Raw genomic sequence first — 9,545 nt, forward strand, 5'->3', positions numbered from 1 at the left:
GCGCGGCGCGGCGGCCTCACCCTGGCCGTCCGGCGCGCGCCCGCCAGGTGCCCGTTCACCCCCCGCGTTCCTCCTCCGGAGGCCCGGGGAGGGCTCAAAGCCTCCCCATGACCGGGGAGTGCCCCTCTCCTTTACTGAAACGGTAAATTCATGAAGGGAGACCCCCTTCTTCGGCACATTACTGCACCCAAATACCACACTCCTATTCACCATTATCCCGTTCGAATCCCCAAATCCACGGCAGTCCAAATTCTATTATGTTAAGTAATTCCATGCCCAGAAAGTCATCACAACACTAGCGGATCTAGCTGTATGTTTCTGTACTGACGTCACACGACCTATGACCTACTTATCGGTGGCTGCCCAAAATCTGAGCGACAGCGCTATCTTTGAACGCTTGAAGAGAGTGCACGGGGCCGCGGGTGACAAAATAATTATACGGGGGTTCATTTGTGACATAAATACTAATGTTTTATTGCAGTTTAAGAAAAATCACGATTTTCACCGCACGAGGCCTTTAAAGGCTTGCTGCTAATCTATGGAGCGGCTGTGGTGAAGTGCTATGGCAGTTTACTCCTGATTGAAATATTGTAGGTTCAATTCCCGGTTTCTCTTAGTTTTTGCTGCTAGATTTTTGAAGAACTTGAGTAACTTGCTGTGAGGTAATGGATTAGTTTTGTCTTGCTACCACAATCAAATCCTCCAAAGCATCTGGGAGTACTTCCAACTTTTTTGGTCAATATTAGGTTCAGTAGATGTGTGGATACGACTCTGATCCCCTCTGAGCTCCTGGTACCATCCGCTCGTTTTGACAGTCATTGATGATTTCAATTTTGCCGTGTGATCCCTTCATGTTGCACTCTGAGCTGGGAATAGATTTTTCGCCTGTTGCACTTGCTGTTGTTTTTGGCTGAAATCGATTGAGTAAGCAAGATATAATTAGAAAGCAGCCTGGTTCGTTATCATCTCCTAAGAAGAGCGGCCACAATGCCTGCCTGCCATTCCTATCTTCCTGCTGCTTTCTTTTCCCCTCATGGTCTCCCTAACAGGCTCTGTCAGTCTTTGTTTTAGCCCCATTTTTCTCCTCTCATTCCATTAACTATGTATGGAAATGCCACAATATTTAGGCTTATTCTCTTTTATCATTCCAAACTAATTTAGTAATTAAAAGTTTCTCTCTCTGTGCTCAAATTGTTCCTCTTCCTCATTTGTTCCAGCCTCAGTTCTATAAGGTTTGTGGCAATGAGGAGTTTCCCTGTTGCTATGGCAGCTTCTCAGAGGTCTATTTAGTCTGCACAGTCATGGGTCAAGTGTTCAAACCTCCTTGACGAAAAGGCTTGCCGTCACTCCCACTGTGACATTTGAAAAATGTGGTTGGATCCTAAACTGCAGGGGAGTATATTTGGGTGCTTTTCACCCTCTCTGCTCTTTCACAAAAAAGCATTAAGAAAGAATATTACATTGAGAATTGAAGAAGCTATAAATATCTCTTGAATAGTTACTGTATATCAGCAGGAAGTCGCTTCTGATGTCTGTTGACTCATACATTCAAGGCCTTTTCTTTTTTTCCAAACATCATTACAGACAATATCATTTCACACAAAATAACTGCACAACAACATTTAAAAAGTACACAGAAATATATTTCACAGATATAAAATAAAAGTTTGGATACATATAATCTCTAAACAAGTTCTGAATAGGAAACAAAAGGGATTATTATCAGAAATTAATGAGCTGTGAACCGTCCGAGAAAAGAGTCCATTAATATCTGATAATGGACACCTCGAGGGACATTATCCCGCTTGTTCCATCATCACTTACAAATAAATACATATTAAATTATGAAGCAATATCTTCTGCACGTCCACGCTTCTTTGATGATAGCTTTGTGATGTTTTAGCTTTATTTATGATTAAAACTTTGCATTTGCTATTGTCGTTGGATCTGGTCGTCAGAAAAGTCCTTAGCAACCGTTGCTAGTGTTGACAGGACACAAAGAAGATATTGCTTTGTAGTACATAGACATGAACACGTTCAATAAACTTGTTTAGCAAACATAGGTTGTGTCCGACCCCCCACCTGACTACAAAAAAAAATACTATATAGTGAGGGACTATAAAGTGCCCTGGATTTTGAAGGTAATTTGGACACGATTCTCTCTACTATTTTTTCGTTTTTCTGAACACCAGATATGTCGTCACGTAAATACGAACATTTCACGACATTTATTCATGAATCTGTTGTGTTCTGATGGTGAAAATGTAGATGGTTTATTCCAAAATTACATTTCAACATGTTTTTTTTGTTCAAAATTGTTCAACCGCAATGCATTGTGGTATTTATTCGCTATTCTAGTGCGCATTGAAGCACGCTAGTTTTTCGGGTGCACTCGATTTTGGAATTAGTAGATTCGGACAGCACTAGAAAATTGTGAACGCACTATATAGTGAGTAGGGGGGGGGTGCACACACAACCATAGACAATGGACCAAAGATTTAGACAGTGGACACAAAAATAAAATTTTGGCACAAACGGAACCCCATTAGTAAATGCAGTTTGAGAACCTTGAACTAGAGTTTATGTCAGGCCAATAATATAGCATTCAGGCTATGTGACGGACACTTTAATTATTTTTAACTCGCACTCTGCACCCAATCAGAATTGAGCGTTCAACAAGACCGTGGTATCACTTGAGTCATAATATAGCTAAAAAAATAAAGTTTAGTCTCTGTTCCCAGACAGTCTGTTCTTTAAAGCCTACCCACAAAAGATAGTCGACTCTCTTTGTTTTTGTCTCTTGTAACGCTTCCCAGAAGGCAACAGTGTGAACAGGTGGCAGCAAGGATGATTAGAGTCTTTTAGCGTGCTCACTACTCTGGAGAGGCATCGGGGGGTGGACGTGTCCTGGAGAAAGGGCAGTTGACAGTCTGTGATCTTCTCTGCTGTCCCTCTGACTCTCTGCAGCCCTCTCCTATCAGCAGCGGAGCAGCTGGTGAACCACACAGCGGCGTGGAGCGCCATCTCTCACTGGATGGGAGTTTGGTCGCAGGATGCCAGCAGCTGCTGCTCCAGGTGATTTTGTGGAGTCTCAGAGAGCACAAGTGCCGGGCCTTCTTCACCGCTGAAGGAGCTTTCACTGACCAGGAAGGTTCTTTTGTGATGCAAATCCAGAGGAAAGCAACCGTCTATGTCCTCTCCGAAAATGGTTTAGTCCATTTGCTTTTTTAGAAGCTTTTTTTTTTTTTTTCAGATAATTCAAAGACATACAAAATATACCATAAATGTTATAACTCCAACAATAAAAGGGAGCAGTTTGAAGACTAATTATTTACAATGCAATGATGCAAAAAGCAAATTAATAAATCTTTTACATGTAAAGAAAAAACTGCTTACGTTTGAACAGAGAAAGTAAGGTTTTCAACAAAGAGCATAAGAAATGTTTAATAAAAGGTACAGGGTGTCCCATAATACACAAGAGACATCATACATTTGATTCTAACATTAATTTTTTTATATTTAAATCGGATTTAATTTTGGTTTGTTTCATTTAGATTTCTGACTAAGATGCACCATCAACAGTTAAATTCATTGTATTTTTATTTAATCACTGCTGACATTACTCTTGCTGCAACTTCATTTGTTGCGCTGAGATGATCATATGTGACAGGAAGTCTTTATTTTGAAAGGAACTTACGTGAAAAAATACAAACGAATTCATATTTGAAAAAAAAATATGTTAATAGGTATGTATTACACATGCAAAATAAACAATAGCTAATTTCAATGTATCATAAACAACATAAATGAAAAATAAGTGTCTTAAGACTTTATTGCTCTTACTGTAGTGAGAAATCAACCCGAATGGTTCCTTCAGTGTTGCAGGCTGCAGACTCCTGGCCAGACAGTCGGCCTGCAGCCTCATTGGCCTTTTTAGAGCGAAACTTTTGACCCCCAAAACTCCTCTGGAGCTGCTCAGTAGCCACAGGTGAGTATTTGGTTGTACAAAGCAGTTTCTAGGTTTTCTGAAAAAGGTTTCACTCTCAACATACTTTCACCGTGTAAAGGTAACGGTCTTAAATGAGGACCAGAAGGACAGCGACTTTCGCACTGTTGCATTTAGTAAAGAACTAAGAATTTTTGTGCTACTGTTGTACGCGAAAAAAAGGGAGCTGTTGTTGTCCCAGCGGATTAGATGGAAGAGGAACCACTTCTTTTGGGAGTCGATGTTGACATTCATAAAAAGATTGCCGATCACTGCTAGCTCTGAAGAAAATTTGTGTGTGTGTGTTATCCTGGAAGGGGTTTTCTGGGATTGGAAGAGGCTGGTGCTCTGACAACAGGGTTATTTTTTTCGGTCCATGTATACAAAGATTAAATTAATGTGCAAGGAATTGTAATCAAACAATACAGCAAAAAACAAACAAAAAAAAAGGAATAAAGAGAATCATTATTAAGCAAGATATATATTTGTGGCGATATTCAGTCCAATATATGTCACAAAAAGTTCCCATGTCTTTGTAAAAACATTCTCTTTGTGGTGCAGTCGATAGGTCAGATAGTCAAGAGATACAATTCAGCACATCTTTCTGCCATTGAGATTTGGAAGAAATATCCTCAGAGATCCAGTTCAGAAGAAGATACTGTCTAGCACAGAAAGCCAACTTTCTATAAAGGTGTCCATTGTTTTTACCATGAATAACAGGATCAAATAAACTCAATAGTAATTATTATTTTAGTCATTAGACAAGATTATATTAATTTCCTGACCAAGAGCGGGTTTTACAGGAATGCTCAGAGATGCATGATTCATTCATTCATTCATCTTCTTGTCTGCTTTTCCCTTTCGGGGTAGTATTAAAAACCTCTGTAGTTTTTGGAGCGGATAGGGATGTCCGTGAGGGTGATAGGCATCGTGGTATGCTGCGGGAGAGAAACACATTTCTTCACATGGGTGTGCTCTGAAGCACACATCGAAGTGTAAGTAATGACTTTCTGTTTTGGCATGACCTTTTTAAAGTTATAAAACTGACATTGTTGTCTGCTTTCCGGCGACTATTAATTATGTCTCCGCGGGGAAGTGTCGTCCGAATTTGAAGACACTATTTTTCCATGACCATCCATTTGGAGGGCTAAATGTAGGGGTAGTGAGAAGCCATAAGGGTGTAAGGAAGTATTTGGATTCGGCCTAAGTCTCCATTTTGACAGTGTGTGTGTGTTCAAGCAGTGGACTGCAGCTGAACAGGAGGTACTCTGTCTCTAAAATACAACAGGGACCTGAGGTTGAGCTGAAATCTGTGCAATCATGTTTGGTAAGACCAAGAGGTCAAAGAGAGGAAGACAGGCTCTGCTTCTGTTCCTATGATTGCTGGGATGTGCCACCTGCGGCCCGGAATCAAATGGAACAGGAGAAAGAAGGACATGGAAATGACTGATGGATAGTAATAAAAAAACACCAACAATATATAAAACTGTGTCAGACAGAGACTTTAACTTGGAGACTAGAAGTGACCGTTTGTGTTGGACTTTTTGTTGGAAATCAACAGATACAAAACAGCTATTAATCACATTTCCATGGCTTAAACGGAATGGCCAAAAGAAAAATTATAAAATTTTTAAAGATAATATTGGGTACATTCCATGTTATTTTAAGCCACAGTTGCGGTTGCTTCAGAAAAATTCCATTGAGAACATATACTTTGATTACATTAGCACTAAGGAGCTGGGATTTATGAACAGGGGCAGCAGGTAATGCGGGAACTCAGGGGGAGGCCTCACACCTGTGCTCGGAGCATTCTGAGGTTATGGGGTCCTCACAGCTTTAAATCCCCCACTGTGTGACATCTAGTGAGGCTGCAGTTGTACCTTTTAGCGCCGCTGGAGTGCCTGAAAGTTGCTGTTGATGGTGGGTAAAGGTCAGAGCTCCTTGTACTTACAATATGTTGCTGTTTGTAGACTTTTTTTGGAGACGCCAAAGCTAACTCCTGCAGCAAACACTAAGTAGATGACACAAGAAATGCCAACAAGACATCTTTAAGGAAAGTTATTGGATCGTTTTCTTCCTCCAAAGGCTTTTGAACATTTGGGTTTTACATTTTACAGCTGGACCGTGATCCCATTACTGCCATCATTTGTTGTGGTGTGTGGTAACCTCTCGGTTTGAGTCGACCATGTGTTAATCATTTCATCTTCTGGCCGGCTTCTTTGAATTCTCGTTTTTTTGAACGCCTTAAAAACAGACCTCTGAAAGCTCCCTTTGATAAACATATATCTTTAGGCGGGATTAAAAGAGAAAGTAACAAACGCAGCGCATGGAGCGTCACAGGGAAGCTCTTTTGAACAGCATGTAGAGGGAACCATAATAAGCCGCCATTTCAACTCCCCCAACTGTCTACTTTTTTATGTTTTAGCTTTGTTACTGCTGACACTAGTATCTGGAAGGGGCATGACTCAAGTCGCGTATCTGCTGATTTGCGATAATTAAGTTAGGTTGAAAATATAAAGACTCATTCTGATAATTACTCTTTAATCTAATGTCAAAGTGTTCCCAGTGGTGTTTTAATTATGATTATGTTAGTTTTAGCCAAAATCAAAAAACCTATGCAGTTATAGGCACAATCGGAATTTTTCCCTTCACCCTACTAATTTGTAGGGGCATTTGTAGTGCTAGGGTTGTATGAAATACTTTTTTTTAAAGACCTAGCCTCCAAGCGGAGGGATACAGAACCCTCCGTCACGAGGGGGTTCCGCGAGTAGAAACGTTTTTCTTCACGTTTGTGCGCTCTGAAGTACGGAGGATTACATTAAAATATAAGTAATGACTTTTTGTTGTAGCATGAAAACTGCTGTTGTTGTCTATATTTGAGCTTTGGAAACTGCGCTAACAATAACTGACCGAAGATTCTTGATGATGTCATTAAGTGGAAGTGACATCTGAATTAGGGACACTATTTTTCCATAACTCTCTGTTTGGACAGGTAAATGTAGGGGTAAGGGAAAAGTAAAGAATTCACTCTCTGCAGAGCGGCAGGAGTTTGTTAGAAGTTCCCCTCTGAGTTGTCCGCAGAATCGTTGGCTCAGAGCAACCCTGACCCCACTCCCCATAGCAGGGCAGAGCAGGGAGCTTGTGGCCCGCCCATTGTGTGTCACAAATACTGTATATATTTTTTTCTAGCTGTTTTTTTTTTTTTTGTCTGCTCCTGATTTACAACGATATTATACAGTGTTCCCCTTCTTATTCATGTTTCTTTATTTGCGGTTTCGCACATTTTTTTCTCAGTCACGTGACTCTTCCAGATCAAGACGTTGGGATGAAACTTTTGCCTATTTGGAGAGCACACAGGAAAATAATTATCATCCAGAGCAGGTGTTTTATATGGATGAAACCGCCCTCTTCTAGAAGAAGATGGCCTTTGGCACTTACTTGACGATGGAGGAAGCGCATGCTCCTATGCTCCTGGTTTTAAGGCACAGAGAGACACAGTGACAATAAAAAAAAAAACAAAAAAAACTCTATGTTGAGCAATACTCTAATGTTCTTTAATAAATCTTTTGCAAAGCATGATCAGAAGTGTTTTTAATGAGTATGGATCGGTACAGGAAATTCTTCTGCCGCGTTTTCGCATATTCGCGCATGTCCCTAACCCCCGCAAATAAAGGGTGAAAACTGTATCCTCCATCATGACAAAAATGCCACAAGCACTTGTAAAAAAACACCAAAAACATGATTACCATTACATTAGGTCTTTAACATTCTGCTTCTTGCATGCTTCACTGCATGTTTATAGATCTGCTGGTGAGATGTTGCAGAAAACAATCGTGCCTGTGCTCCTTTTGCCTTTAAAAACTACTCCCCACTCCTCTCCCTCATTTTCTCTACTTCATATGGTGATATTGAAAGGCCAGTCAAGTGGAAAAACAGGAGCCTGACATAGGAATAAAATGCAGTGCGTCTCCACTTATCTTCCTTACCTCCAAGCAGTTCGAGTTCTGTTCTGCTCATGTCGGAACAAAAATGTTCTTGTAGCTCAAGTGTGGCAAAGAAAAAAAAGACAATCATTTATCAGCAGTTACAACACATATTAGGTCTCTGGACAGGTTGTAATGTGGAGAAAATGTATATCTGTGTGGAAATGTGTGTCTACCAAAGTGTGGGTGAGAAGGTAAAGATGAATAAGGATCATTAAAGCAGCCAAGGATGTCTACAGGGCTTCCCACGGCGAGAGTGAATGGGTCCTCCCTCAAGATAGTTTTTAAATGTCAGCTCTTCGTAGACCAGCTGTGACTCCGGGTCCCTCTTTTACAACGTGGGATATCACAGCAATTATTCCCATCATGACTCAGAACCACTGAATTGCAGAGTCATTTGAGCGCTAGCGGAGCAACAAGCGCAGTTTCCTTGGTCAGATATCGAACTGCGTCTGACATTTGCTTCCCTCCATATTTTCCACCAAATCAGAAAATCGTTTAAGCAAGTCAAATAAAAAAAATAAAAAATACCTATCTCAAACTGAGGCAACCTATATTAGCTTAATAGCTATCCATGGACCAATATGAGTGGCCTTTCACTGACTGGATGGCATTTGGCCTTGACATTCAGAAAGCCAATATGTGCTTTACGGTCTAGATCTGAATCTCTACAGTTAATAGTAAAACAATTAATTATATTGATATTTGCGGTTACAGTAAGTTTATACTTGGGAATAACTTAGTTGGCTTCAAGCAATGAAAAGGATGAAGCTGAAGAGAGAAAATAGACTCACCTTGATTTGTGTGTGTGCATTTCTTGATCTGCGTGTAACTTTGGAATTATGTGTGCATAATTCTTGATTTGTAACACATACAATACATTTGTGCATAAGTACAAAATTATGGAAAAAATACAGTTTACACATGCACATATTAAAATTACAACAGCTTGAAACTAATTATTTGCACAATTCTTTAAAAAACTACACACAAATTGCTTGTTACGCACACACTAAACCACATTTACGCACAAATCTGAGGTGAGACTTTTCACGAAAATGTGAAGTTTAACCTAACAATATTCACAAGTTAAGTTCAAAGCTGATGACCCAGCATTCTAGCAGTATTTAAACACATTACTCTCTGACAAATCTTGGAGACGTGAACAGAGTCTCACATCAGATTTGAAGGTTAGTTTCAAGCTGTTATCATTTTGATTTCTGCATGTGTAATTTTTTTTTTTATTTAATCCTTTTTGTAGTTATGAGAAAAATGTATTGCATGAGTTACAAATCAAGAATTACGCGCGCGCAAATTAAGAATTGGGCACGCAGTCAAATTTATCTTCATAGTTCTTCGAAAACTCCTTTTCCACAGTTTAGGCAATGATGTTTCTAGACAAAAAAAATAATGTTACAATCCCAAATACAACTGTCACTGTGCGATGGCGAATCTTTAAAGGGGCCCTACCATGATTTTCTTAAGGCTCTCAGAGTTAACTATATCTATATGATCATATATTACCTTTGGACCACTAAAAAATGAATTATTTATCAAATGATAGTTGTATTTCGTGA

The 9,545-nt window shown here is 39.8% G+C and overlaps 1 long non-coding RNA gene across 4 annotated transcripts in view; it reads left to right on the forward strand.

Annotated features, from left to right (window-relative positions):
- Positions 1 to 9,545, forward strand: part of LOC112138374 — a 134,421-nt gene that overhangs the window by 119,157 nt on the left and 5,719 nt on the right. For 2 of the 4 annotated variants that reach the window (XR_004948663.1, XR_002917767.2), the window contains exon 3: positions 2,968 to 3,075. The exons of the other annotated variants lie outside the window; for them this stretch is intronic. This is a non-coding gene — a long non-coding RNA (uncharacterized LOC112138374). The remainder of the gene's footprint in view (positions 1 to 2,967; positions 3,076 to 9,545) is intronic. 4 annotated transcript variants of the gene reach the window in all.

The sequence above is a fragment of the Oryzias melastigma genome, linkage group LG11, assembly GCF_002922805.2.
Source record: "Oryzias melastigma strain HK-1 linkage group LG11, ASM292280v2, whole genome shotgun sequence".
NCBI classification, from domain to species: domain Eukaryota; kingdom Metazoa; phylum Chordata; class Actinopteri; order Beloniformes; family Adrianichthyidae; genus Oryzias; species Oryzias melastigma.